The sequence below is a fragment of the Lasioglossum baleicum genome, chromosome 5 (assembly GCF_051020765.1).
Source record: "Lasioglossum baleicum chromosome 5, iyLasBale1, whole genome shotgun sequence".
In the NCBI taxonomy this organism is placed as follows: Eukaryota; Metazoa; Arthropoda; class Insecta; order Hymenoptera; family Halictidae; genus Lasioglossum; species Lasioglossum baleicum.
In genome coordinates, this window is record NC_134933.1 from 14,585,857 (window position 1) to 14,600,223 (window position 14,367).

The 14,367-nt window shown below is 44.3% G+C and overlaps 2 protein-coding genes across 6 annotated transcripts in view; one reads left to right on the forward strand and one right to left on the reverse strand.

The window, feature by feature from the left end:
* Window positions 1-14,367, forward strand: part of LOC143209196 (uncharacterized) — a 194,934-nt gene that overhangs the window by 43,797 nt on the left and 136,770 nt on the right. The window contains exon 4 of one of the 2 annotated variants that reach the window (XR_013009061.1): window positions 1-14,367. This exon is cut by the window's right edge and continues 44,604 nt beyond it. The exons of the other annotated variant lie outside the window; for it this stretch is intronic. The gene's annotated coding sequence lies outside the window, so the exon portion shown is untranslated. 2 annotated transcript variants of the gene reach the window in all.
* Window positions 1-14,367, reverse strand: part of Kn (EBF transcription factor knot) — a 96,928-nt gene that overhangs the window by 37,197 nt on the left and 45,364 nt on the right. The window lies entirely within an intron of this gene.

The following is a 14,367-nucleotide window of genomic DNA, read 5'->3' on the forward strand; positions in this document are numbered from 1 at the left end:
ACCTTGATGGCTGCTTCGAACGACATCGGCGATATTGTCCGACGTTTCGATACTGGCTCGCTGATTTTCTTCGCATGAATCACTACGGAACACCTCTGTGACAATGTCTCTTTTGGTACCACAGGGGGTCAAAGGAAAAATCAGTTTATAACACTTTGCGAACGAGTGTCACACGTATGCCAGTGGAAAAATGATTTTAGAAGTTACCTCGAAATGGTGCATTGTAATAGGAGAGAATGGAAGATATGTCATTGAGTAGATATCTTAATTTTGTCTTTGAATTTTAATTGAAAACCGCTACGAACTTTCGTCCCAACTTAATACATCAATTCTGCTAGTTGTGAACAAGACAAATTGAAGCCAGGTAGCCAGGTACCCAGGTGTTGACAGGAGGGTGAAGCTTAAGACGCCGGATCGCACAGTGGACTTTCCACACCCAAGAATTAGCCGCTTAGGCGACCGTGGTCAGTGCGGTGTCTAAATGGGCATGACGCAAAAGTTTAGCAGATGGGATTCCGGTTAGGCTGATCCGTCCAAGTCCTCTGAAGGGGTCTCGCGCGGTATGTCCTGTAATTGATAGCGAGCACAGTGGGCTCGATGAGCCGTAGGAAAATAATAAGCCGTCGTAGTAGCCCACTAGAACACGGTATTATTGCCTTCAGTGGGGATGGGGAATGGTACTGGGGCGTCGTCCAAGGGAAGGGTGGCTCGACACAATGTATGCACCCTCGCGTGCACCATCGTGCTCGGATATCTTGGTCTTAGGGTGTATTGGATGTCTATATTCGCACCCGTGCAGCATCTCGGCTCGATAAACTAACTCCCATTCTCTTTCTACCAGCAGAACACGGAATTCCACAGAATTATCAGCCGGTCCTACATCGTAGATGTTGCCGATGCTATTATACACTGATTATGCGTTTTGGGACGTGATTTAGAAGTACATCTGCTTGGTCATTAAGCTGGCGCAGAGAAAATGTGTTCGGCTTATAATATACACTAAAATGTTCATATTAACTATTTGAGGACGCGCGAATGTCCATAAAGTTTTAACATCAGGATTATGCACTTGATTGATCAATGATTAATTTGTTGTTAAGAGTAACTATTTGAGGACGAATGCCCATATAGTTCTAACATTAGGGCTATGCACCTGATTGATCAATGATTAATTTATTGTTAGGAGTGATTCCGTTCCTCAGTATCAGGAAGCTCGTTCGATTTTTGCAAATCGTACCAAGAGGCTTGCGTCCTGGCTACTGAAGAAGATTGGAATGATACATTCCATAGGGACCAGTCTAGCAAACGGGACTCGGAATAATTCAATGCGTAGAACGCCGAGGACGATTTGATATCATCAAACTTGGAATAATCCTTAACCACATTCGAGTGGTCGCGACTCTCTTTGCAATAGAAAACCGGTTTCGCGCAATGCAACATTTTTTTCGATCTTCGAAACATCGATGCACCTTGCTGTCGGGGCTGACTGATTGACTGCAGTACGCTCGATTAAAATTTCCTAAACTCCGAGTGCAATCTAATGGAGACCGTATCTGTATGCACGTTGCGTAACCCGTATAAACAATTAGCATGCGATCGTTATCGTCAAGCTGTTGAGTACATTTTTGTAATACAAATATGAGCACGTTACTATTATTTAATAATTTTTAAAATCGGCGATTAAGGACCTTTGAACAACATTTTATGTCACAACGAAGACAAAAATCTTGTTAGTTTGCTTTAAAAATTATTTTTAAAAATTCATATAAAATAAAATGTAAATGGGCTAGAAAAGCCCGCGTCAACGCAGCAGAGCTCTTCTGGTGAAGTGTAAATCGTTCGAGGAGAGGTTAAAAATATTGCGACGAGTAATTAAATGTTGCAACATTCGGTGTCAAATGTTGAACAGTCGTAAACCGAGTGACGGTAAGATTGTACATCGTAATTGAATACTGATTGGTTGAAACGACACTGCAGGACAGCTCTAACGGCTACAATGTCGGGGAACGTTCGATTAGATTAGGGTGGATTAGCCAATCAAAAACTACAATACTGCGACCCCTCTACAACTAGTAGTGACATTTGATGCTGCAGGCACTCTATTAGATTTGCGCCATAGCTAACGTGATACGGAATCGAATGATCCGAGTTCTCTCGAAACGATTTTCGATAGGTACTGGTTCTGGTGTCGCCGAACGAAATTGCGATTTAAACGTCTAAATTTAATACACGTCCGACCGGCTAGAAAACGAATTTCAATTTTTATTATAATCCAGTTTGTCCTGCAGAATTATATCTGTGCGTGGAGAACAAACAAAAAAAAAATAGGAAAATTTCATCGGTACAAAAATGTATTAGCTGCAATCCCGTTAGCTTTGGACGAGATGATTTGTTTTAGGTTTCAAGTTTTTTATTGTGATCAATCTGGTTTGTGCTTGGTGAAAAAAAGATAAAAAAAGTGTTCATCATTATAAAGTTGATCTGTTTCAATTGTGTTAGATAACAAAGTTTGTTCCGGGTTACAACTTTGATCATGATCAAGCTAGTTTGCACATGGACGAATAAAATACAATATTTATATTACTATCAATTCTACGTACAATTTAAATCAAGTATTTCTGATTGTGGCAGTGTACGTATGTATGTTTAATCCTAGATGACTCAAGTGATAAATTAATACATGACTCGCACATGGAATCTATTTCTTTTTTTATCTGATGGATGCTACCTGGAACACCGTTCGATGTGAATAATTACCTGTCGAGAAAATATAAACTAAACCCACCATGGTTCAAATAAATTGATAAACATGAAAATTGGATCAATTGGGGGTATGTGTACGAGCACATTTGTATGAGCCGGTTACTGTAAAATTGGTGCAAATCAATATTTGTTTGCAGGAATAAAATTTTCTTAAATAAAATAATTGCAATACGATATTACATTTTATAGAAATTTTGCTTAATTAATTCCATTAACTGTTGTGACTTGCACCACTTTTGCATTGAACGGCTCTTACTATTAGACAAAAAAATAATCGGATAGGTTTGGAAGCAGATTTTACAGAAAAGTGACAGTCCCAATTTTTGTGTAAAGCAACGGGATCACTGTATTAGAGAGCCTAACGTGTTCCGAGGGCACTGGTTCGCTCGGTGACATCTTGTCGTTAATTCCAATTTTCTGGTCGCGCTTATCTCCGCGGGCTTGTGTATCTGTCTGATATCATAGATAGGAATAGGATAGGAAAGGTGTGTGGAAGCGTAGGGCATCACGCGAGCTGCATGTTCGTTTGCTCGGGTGTGGCGAGAATGAGTGGTAGAGGCAATTATCTTCTTATCTATTCCGAACAATCACGAGGGTACACACGACGCCAAACGAGAGAGCGTCGCGGCGCTGTCTGTTTCTATCTCTCTCTCTCTCGTCGCTCTGTTTTTTAACAGGACTACTCTGTCCCGGGGTCTCAACGCTCGAAACTTTCGCCGGTTTTCCGATTAGCATGCTAATTAGGACGGCAACCCTTTAAATGGCCGTTTAAAAAATTAGAGGATACGATCTGGCTCTGGTTCAGGGAAGATGAACAGGCGTGGTTTCACGCGTCGCTGCCGATCGAATTTTATCGGTGCCATTCGACCCACCAAATCAGTCTTTCTCTCACGGAAACTAAGGCTCTCCATATCAATCCCAGTGAAACAAATTAATTTTTCACTGGCAAACAATCACCATTTTTTCGGTTGATTTTATTAAATTTTTTATTTTTCAAAATTTTTTATATTTTAATTTTCTAACTATTAGATTGTAAATCTTTATACAAGGTAAAAATTCTTCTTTACTAATCTCAATATGTTCGATACGCTCACTAATTTTGACACCGATTCAGTTTTGTCATAAATGCATAAAGATTGTCTGCATTCATTACAAAACTCAAGAACTACACAGACATTTATTTCTTTTCTTAGTAATGTTATTAGGTCGGAAACAATAGAACAGTGCCTTTAAATTCTTTAAAAGTTTCCACTGTTTAGCAGTTGATATACCCGTTTTCGTCATAAACGCATAAAATCCACAGTCCGCTAACAACGAAATAAGGTCGTCTTGTAGTTTCTACGTGTACCAAAGACTTAGCTGCGTTCAGATAACTGATCGAATGTAGAATATGTTGGTCAGGGTAAACGAAGATTGCAGCACTTACTGTGTTGTGCAAAATGAATTCAGTTCGTGATTTTCCTACTGTGCTGTCACCGATTGCTTCTCCAACAAGTATGAAAGACTAAAACCATAACTTTCTCTTTCGTTACTAACAGCATTGGATTGATTCTTGCATTGTTAATTCTGTTATCCAATATTATATTTTCACATATTCTAATTATAACCCAATGTTTTGGAAGTTTGAAAAGCGCGCGTTTTTGGATGAATCGCGTGAAACCACGGTTCGCGACGTTCTGCGAAAGAGAAAATAGATCCCGGCCATCTGTTCCTGTTGCACGGTCTGTTCCGATGTCAGTCATGTCCTTCGTTCATCGATAACACATGCAGAAGGAAACTCAATCTTGCAGGAAGATATCTAACACCGTTCATGCTACCCTCCCGGCTATCCTGCGGCTAACAAAAGGGCAGAAAGCGTGGTCGTGCCGACTCCCTTTCGGCCTCCTCCTTTTGAAGGAACAATTAACTGAATTTGCATTATATCTCTATCGAATTACTAGATTCGTATTATCGATAAAATTGGCAATTTGGGGTTGGGAGAGCCGCGCACCCGTGGAAGTAGGGTGTGTCGTATGCTCATTCGATGTCGACATTGTTCGACACCGGCACTTTGTACGGTCGTGTCCGAATTGTGGTGAATCATTTTCTCATGTTTACACAATTTTATTTCGTTTATTTTACTATGCAGTTTAAATAATTCCTCTCGCTGCAAACAATTGTTGTACTTTTTACATCTGCCTATACTTGCTAGTGTATGCTATGTATTTTATTAAGTTAATATAAGCGTGGTAAAATAACGACGCGGAAAGGCCAAGTTCGGTGTCATTTGAGTTCACAAAAAAAAAAGATTTTTCCCGACTTTCCGGACCAAATGGCCCAGTGTCCAATGTGACGGAATCAGGCTCGTATTCGATCGAGCGGATTTTTCCTGAGGTAGCGTATTGTTTACAGGTCGCGGCACGAATTGCAATCAAAATTCGATTTTTTTCGTCGTTGTTACATAGCGGCAGCGAGAAAAAAATGCCACCGATTGGGGGAGGTGTCCCAGCAGGGGGGTGACTCAACGATCCCAGCGTTACCAAACTGTGGCAGCGTAACTTAATACACGGGGTATACGCCTCTCTCGCACACGTCGTTCATCGCGTATGCTGCTATCGCCGCCAGACGAGCATGGTTTCGGCTGGTGTGCCGTGTATGTGTGCACGTATGCACGTGTACGTGTATCTACGCGCCACGAATTAGTCATGGAGAGGCAATTCCCGATAATAAAATAAGAGAGGAGCGTAACCGATTATCGTGGTAACGAGCGTTGCGAAATTATCGTAACGGCCTGGCTTCGCGATTATCGGTCACCGCGATCGTCGCGATTCTTCGTACCCGGGCTATTGTTTTCTCTTGTACCGAGAGCTACTCGATCGATATCGCCGGAAAGGATAGTTAATTAGTCACGATCGGTGTCCGTGTAATTTAGTGCGCGATGGCGTAAAGATAAAGGGCGGCAGATATAGTATCGTAAGCGGCGACTTTTGTTCAAGATGATCGCGATACGATGACGATCATTCACGCGATGCACGGCTTCTACTTTCATGTATAATTAAAAATTGATTTACATTCGAGGCCTTGAAAAAACGGATTTCAACCACCAAATATACAATATTATTGGGCGTCATAGAGAACTGCGAGTGTCAAATAAGGATCAAGTAAAAAACAAAAAAAAAAAGGGTAGCTGCAATTTGAAACAGTAAAAGGTATAAAAGCATTGAAGAGTCTCAATAAATTAGTTTTGACCTTCTAAAATTATTAGCGATGTTGTAATGATTAGGTGCAAGAGTATATGACCATAAGGGTTGAATAAATAAAGGGGGAAACAAGTTGGAAAATGCCGTGGGTCATTTTGTCTGATGAAAATACGTGTATCTCGGTTAGATTGTTGCGCAAGGTATCCTTGCTCGCCTTTGTAGGACTCGCTCCTGGAGGCGTTGCCTTACTTCAGCTTACCCGGAACATTAACGATAATACATGCACATAGCTGCAACAAATGCTGTATAAACCATAGCGCGATCCACGTGGCACAGCATAGGCGCAGAAGGGCACAGATGGTCGCCCTAGGCACTTACCAGTTACCACCACCCCGCACGGTGCCCCTACGGTCAAAGGGATCTAAAGGGTCTTGGCTGGCCACTAACCGTATTTATTCACGAAAAGCAAGGGGGAGAGGGACGGCTGAATTTACCGTTCCATCAGACATAAGTCTTGCTCCGAGTATGATCGTCTTGGCACTGATCGGGCCTGCAAGGTGGAACTTTGATCTGCGATCAGGTTGCTGTCTTTAGATCCATTATCATAAAAATTTTTTCGTAAATCTTTTACTCGCTAACTGCTGGCAACGACTTTTATTATCTTTTAGTTATAAAGTCTCTGTACTTTTATGAACATTTTTCTTCTCGAATCTTTTTTACTTTTAATCTATTTATTTATATAGAATGAATCAACATCTAGGTCATTAGCGACCACTAGAATTTATACATATGTATAAATACAAACCTTGACAGAGTGTGGTAAATATTTGTGGATCTTAGAAATAGAGTATCACTTGGGTGATGTCCTTATCATTATTGGGGCATTCACTTAGATTGCTAGAGATATCTAAGCAACTTTTTCGAAAGGAGAAGAGGGAGCAGTGCAGGATAATGTACTCAACCGTTTTTCGAATCTTGTTAAATATAAAAATGTAAGAACAGGTTATGCGTCTAGCAGGATAATTTTACTTAACAATACTCCACGAATGAACCATTCAAAGTCGATTCACTTAAAGATCCTCCGGCAATTACCGTTCCTGTGCAGTTCCTCTTTCAGACCCCTCGGCCCATAAAAGTTAGGAAAGCTCTTGAAACTAGTAAGATTTCGAAAGTTCGCCAGACCAAAATTATTTCTGAAATACTAAACATCGAAATCTAACAACCGTACCAAGAAAAGGGAAGAGACGTTATTTAATAACGACGAGACAGTTACGATAGTCAAGGATATATTTCTTTACTTCGGCGTCGTTCTATCGCGCACTGTTTAACCTCTTACGTGTGCACGTGGCTATGTGTGAACCTACACATACGCTCACCCACGCAGAATACCGTGCACGTACCAGATCAACACCGGCAAGTGGCCAGAGCAACAGATAAGTTTGATTTATTTTAATTTCCCACCAGGCAACGCAATGGCCTTTCGTTGGGATTCCCGCGCTCCCGTGAATTATTGCGAAGTTATTTTCTAGCTCGTATTGATTTACGGCCGGGATTTCGGAGTATTGCGGCCACTTTATCGTCGTTACAGGTAGGTAAACAGGTGTACAAGGGGTTGAAATGGCTGTCACTATTTGAGAGGAAAATTATGGGATGTACCTAGACTCTTTCCGGGAATAGCAAGGGATTCTTGCGACGTGGTCATCGGTAGACCGACAATCTCTTCATGGAAAATAAAATTCTCTAGGCCTGCTCCCCAGAACGAATGAACTTGCAAAAGATTTCATTCGTTGTCAAGTAAGGGTAAACAATGTTTAAGTTTCATAAAGACCCTGCTAATTATTACTCAGATTACAAAGTACTTGTTCCATTACAATACGTTTTAAAAATATGTTTCTCAAGACATTTTTTCCATATGTTTCTTAAAACATTATCTGAAACAAACCGTTCGAACAGGATTTCCAAAAAGCCCAAACGGCAACTGTTTGCTTCGATGTCCGATTTCGCGAGCGTGGAAACCGATTTGCTCAGTCCACAACTATGCCTCGGATTGTTGGTACACCGATTAACGGTGCCGAGATTCCGGTCGGTAAAAATCGGTCTGAATTAAAGCGGACACGGTGGATCGTTCATCGGCGGAGAGTCCGCTTCGTAATAATTTTCCTCGGACAAGTAGCGGTGTAGTAAATAATGTAGCCTTGTAGAATGCTATGAGGTACCAGTGCTCGGGAGTTAATAGCTCGCCTCCGTGTGGCAGAGAGAGAGAGAGAGAGCTCTCTGAGTACGGCGAACGACGACGAAGACGACGACGACGTCAACGACGACAACAACGACGAAGACGACGACGACCAAACGACAACGACAACAGCGTCGACATCTAAGCACGATGAGTGATTCAGTGCGCGTCCCGGCCCGATCTCACTCTCCGCTACCATCTAGGTTAGCTGATCGGTGGTTCTCAACGCGCCGATCGTCCCGATGAATCCGGGATGACGCCTGGCAAGACGTCCTGCGGGGGACCACCCACGGGGACGACGCTCCATATAAAGGTCCCATGATCGTCGCACCGCATTGTCGAACAGTTTCCATCGGTGCTGCCATGAGCTCGGTTGCTCGCGCGCGCGCGCGCGCACGGCGCATCACATCGGCGGCGTCGGCATTCCTTCCGTTTTATCTTCTTTCCACCGGTTTCTTCTTCTTCTTAGACGCACAATCTCCGGTATCTCCCTCTCCCTCTATCTCCGCCGCTCTCTCTTCGTGGTCCGTTTTTCTCGGTAACCCTGTGTTCCTCTGCCTCGCGCTTCTTTCGATCAGTCCTCCCGCTTCGGCCGCGTTCTTCTTGCCCACGGGCCGTCTAACTTTATCCGCGGGTCCTCTACTCTTCTCTTTTTCTCCCTCCCGCCCTCCGTCTCCCTCCTCTCCCCTTCCTTCCCCCTCCCCCTTTCACCGGGAGTTTCTTCTTCTTGCGGCGAGAATTATAAATTAAGCTATTAAATGTGTGTTGAGCGTTTCTTGCGGCCGGGACTTCCTACGGAGACTTTGGGGAACGGTCGGTGCATCGGCTGCATCCAGATCGGGGGACTCTCGAGGTCGTTTCCCGGGACCCGATGGTCACACCATGGAGCTGGTCCGCGCACAGCCCCCATGGGTCAGGATCGAGTCTCTCTCGGCAGAGAAGGGATCCCCAACACCTGGATTTCCATCTGATCGGTTTTTGCCGTGCAAAACGGACGCGGGTCGACGTGGTGCTCGGCTTCTTCGCGCCTGTCGACAGCCGCCTGCCAGATCGTAATGCCGAGATGAAGCTTTGATCGGTCTTCGTTGGTGGCCGGTGCTCCTTCTGGCGTCGTTGTAAATTCAAGTGACGCTTTAATTAATTGCCCTCGGCCGACTCGGCGACGTGCCTTTCTTACGCCTGCGCCGCTGCCTTACCCGCGGCCCCCCCTCGATGGCGTAATTAATCAGCGCACTGACATGCTTTTTCACGGAATTGTCCAAATACGATTTTTCGCGGCCGGGCCTCGCCGCATTAGGCGCAAACACGGCGCAGCAACGTCACTAATGGATCATCGCGACCAAACTGAGAAGTTTATCTTCATGGAATGCGCGGCACTGTGGTCTACGGGCCTGCGGATCGATGTCGAGAGGTCAGAAAAAGAGTGTATCGACTCTCCACCGGTCGAGAGAGACCGGAGAAATTGAATTGCATTTATTTAAAAGAATCGACGATCGAATTCCGTACCGGTCAAACGTCTTCTGGGCAGCGCGTACCCGAAATTTCGGGTTCGGGTCGGATCGAAAAGTCGAATGTTTATAATGTTTGGATACCGGCAAATTCGGGTTCGGGACGAGTCGAGAAATTTACTGAGGATCGGATTGGGATTCGAACAGTTTATAAAGTGTGGGTACCCGAAATTTCGGGGGGAAATAGTGGGAGAAGTGCTATAGTCAGAACCTGAGCGACGTCATGGAGTTATAACGTAGTCTCACCCAGGTAGTGACGTTGAGATTCGAGCTGAGGGTAGGTGTCCTATCATTATCCTAGTTCGGATCATGACATCACTAGTTTCCCCTCTATTGGTACATCGGTGCGATAGTTCTCGGAACGTGACGTTATGTATCGCCGCGGAGGGAATTTTTGCGGCAATGCTGCTCACACGCATCCCCTGTCGTTCCTTCAGTTGTGTTCGCAGAAGCAATCTCCTCACTTAAGTGTCCGTATTCGGTCCAGATTGCGGATGCTTAATTGTATATACCACTCTATCTCGGAAACTATGCGAGACCTTCGCTAATTTTACAGAAAAAAGTTGTTCAACACGTCGATTCCTTCGACATATTGGAAGATCATCGAAATTGCAGGTTAGGTAGATGTTCTGCAGTTTCATCCTCTCTGGCGAATCGTCTATGGAGAAGGGTTCTCCGATGATTTTTCGGGGACGAGTTCCGAGACACCGTCCCGGGCAATTCGTAATCCGTTGAGAGACTTAAACCCTCTTTGGCTCGAGTTCGTTCGTTCGTTCGTTCGTTCGTTCGTGCGACCGGGAGGCGGTAACTTCCGGTTAAGTCAAACACAGCGTAAAGTCGCGGGAACTTCGGACTTGCCAAGTCCCAATGAGGCGTGTAATGCCATTAAAGGGAATCTTATTACGCTACGGCACCCTAACACGCCTCGTACACTAGACGCCTTCGCTTTACTGCAACAAGTACCCGCCTAACCTGGTAATTAAGTCCCGATTAATTCTCCGCTTATTTTGCCGGGCAAATGGCGCGAGACGAGACGAATACTGGGAAAATTAAGACCCCTCGATCGCGAAGAATATTTGCGGGGCCGGCTGTTCGTCCACGTGCCCTGTTACGATCCTGATCGCATTCTAATAGAATCGTTTCTCTCCCTCTCTTTCTCTCTTTTGTCAGAATTCAGGCAACCTAGTGTACTCCATATAATATTAACAATATTTCTACCAAAGATGTCAAAAGACATATTTGAAAATTTTAAACAAAAGTTCATTGAATCTGCAAAAATTCAATTTTCCTTGATTACATAAAAAATCAAGTCAAATTATGTCAGCATTTGTAACATCGTGCTACAGTGATAATATATAAAGAAAGGGTAAACGAAGGAACAAAGGTGGGCAAAGAAATTTTCGTGCAGTCATTTTCTTTTTAAATGTCACGGTCAACGCGTTGTTTTATATGACAGCTAAGATCAAGGCGAAACCAATGACCTGTAACACTATGACCTTCAAATGACCTTCAGCAGAAAAATTCAGAAGAGATAAATAAAATTTAATAGATGAAGATGGTAAATGCATTTCGCACGGTTCACAGTATCTCGTGGCTAGAATTGAAAGATAGCAATGCTAATGCAAGACGATCATCAGCGGAAACGAATGACCGGACTCGATGACCAACGATGATCCCCTAACTTACAATTCCCATTGCTCGGTCTGTTCGGGCGTGAGCCGCGTCGGTCCGTAGAACAATGGCGGGAATAAAGCACGAGGGGGTGAGGGCTGAAGAAGAGGGAGGGGGCTAAAGGAAAGGAGAGAAATCTAGTGAGCTGTTCTCTGAAATCCGGCGATTCTTTCGGGCGTCTTCGGAGATGATATTTGCTCGGATCAATCCATATGGTCACCATGGCAACCGGTCAGCCTAGCTTGTCCACCCCCGACACCCAAAGTCTGGGGAACCCGGCCGGCCCAACGAATGGACGAATGGACTCTGGGGGTGCACTGTGCTGATGGCCGATGGGAACCCGCGTTTTCCCGCGAAGGGTGGTCACCAAAAGCATCCTCTTTCCTCCTCGATGTACACTTTCCTCGGCCGGGGAAAATCTTTCTGTGTCTGTGGTAACAATCGAATGAACGAAAACGTCTGCATATAGAGCCAGTGCCCGAGCTCGGTGTATCCTGATCTCGCCCGGCGCGTTGTCCGCGCGGCCTACACGGATTCGATCGAACGAAATCCAATAGAGGCAAATGTATTCATGAACCGTTGTTTACGAAACTGTTCACGTAGCTCTTCCGTCCCTCCCGCTTTACGAGGATCTCTTTTTTCCATCTCCTTTCTTCGATCAACCGCGCCGAGACAGGCATTTGTCATCTATCTCCTCGTTGAATTCATCTTTCTCTCTTAAGCATTGCCTAAACGGTTGTAGAATCTCATCCGCTGACACATAAGCCTTCTTCTGTGTCCAAAAAAACGTTATGTGACGTGAGAACGTCGGACAAACCGTTAAACAAAATCTTATGTGTAGACTGCGGATCTTCATGCAAAATAAAAATGTTTTGCATTGATTGTGGTAAGCAGGAATAATGTAAAAATTGATTTCATCCCTTAACGACTTTGTTATACGAAAAGCAACGTTACGACATTCTTGTATTTTAAAAATCTTTTACTGTTTTATATTTCTTCATAATGCAATCATTAATAAATCATTTTAGACTGCAGGATTTATGAAAACAATTATAATTGAAGTTGTTAAGAGGAGAAATCAATTTCTATGTGATCTCCATATCTTGCAATTGATAGAGACATTTTTTATCTTGCATAAATAATTTTCTATCTGTAGACAATTACGCATTAACATAGAAATACGTATTCATCCGACTTCAAAGATCTATGTATTCTGTATTCTTTATGAAAATATTATATGTATATACAACACTAAATAGAAGTTAGCAGAATCCTCTTTTAGGATTTTTGGAGCTACTAAGAAAGTTCAACAGTGCAGCTTTTTAGCTACAAAGGTGCCAGATGGACTATTTCCATTCACGTGCCTATTTTCTCAGGTTTTCTGAACAAAAGTGAAATTTTCATATGAATAACAACGTTCCGACACAGTCGGTTTTTTCCTCGGCGTTGGAAATTTTTCGGAGGCGACCGCGTTGCCGAAAGAGACGATCAATGCGTCGAGATTTATGCGATTGATTCGAACAGAGCAGAGTGACAGTACAAGGAAGCGCTCTTAGTCCTGGTGTCTCCGGTCCCGGGAGGATACATCTCCCTTCGATACGCCGGTGTCCGAAGGATCTCTATAAATTTGCATGTAAAATACCCGCGGAGGTTCTCACGACGTTCTATCTACAGATGATAGTCCGTCGCCTCTATTGACGCACGGGCATTCCGCCGCGTTTCCAGACGTCCGTTCGCCTAATTTCATTTCCTCGATAAAATACATTTCTCTCGAAATTCCCGGGCGATCCGAAAAAAGCGCCTCACTCAAAAACATTGCTCGCCCGTTCGAATAAAAATGTAAAGTAAATACACAAAAATGATAGTGACTGTAATAAAAATTGACTTTCAAATCTGATAAGAAAATTTTTGTCAAGAAAACCGGGTCGATCAATCCGTACTAAAATGGAACAACTCTGGAAACGAGCTGCTCGACTCGCCGCGACGAAAACGCAATTCGGAGGGGCATAAACGAATCGATCGCATAAACTCGAGTAACGGCCGCAACGAATGCATACAATCCTAATCGTTGCCTTAACAGGTACATCTTCGAGTTCGGAGAATTCGCGGGACGAATTTGTCGACGTCTCGCGGATAAAAGCGAGGGATCGGGAGCTTCGGTACGTGACGGATCGGCGAGCGCCGATACCGATCGAGAAGAAGCGGATTCGAGGTCGTCCGAAAGATTCCATGGTCTCGGTGGCTTGCGGGTATAGGTATAGGTAGTAGGATCGCGACAATCACGTTCGCTATTTTCATCGGGACATGTTCGGACGAGCCGGGGCAGGACGACGCACGATCTTGACGAGATAGAGCAGTGGATCATCATTAACCGGATGGCCGCAAAACCGCGGACGGCTGATTGACAGGCGCGCAAAGACTTCCCGTTTTTCCTAAACCTGCCTTTTAGTTCTCGGTACGGCGAAACCCTTCTGCGGAGAGAGAGCCTCGAGGAACGATATACGTCGCCCCGATGATGAAAGACGAACACCATGGGATGGTGGGGCAATGAAGGATTCCATGGGGGGGGGGACGGCAGGGGGGTCGATGGGGTGCCAAAGAAAGAGGAGGGCACCTCCGCAGTTCCTCGGAGCTGACGGACAGCCAAGAGGCGCCAAGCTATGCCAGCTATTCGACTCTTATTTTATACCATCCCTTCGACAGCTTAACGAGCCTGTGTCCGTGCCCGCAGCCCCGCGTGTTACCTCTGCATGCTACCAATAAACGCAGACGAATTCCGAGATGTCAATCAGCTATTCCGATATTACTATCGCGACTCCCCCTCCCTCTTTCTTTTCCTTTCTCGTACCCGGGCAGCTATAATTCATCAGAGATGAAAATAACGCCCTCGCTTCGGGAGAAATATTATTTCTTGCTACTTCGAGGAATCGACCTCTGTGAGAATGCGATGCCGAGATAGAGACCATGGTGCTTTGTAATCGTCCACCCTAGACCACTTTTGCCCGCGTCCGAC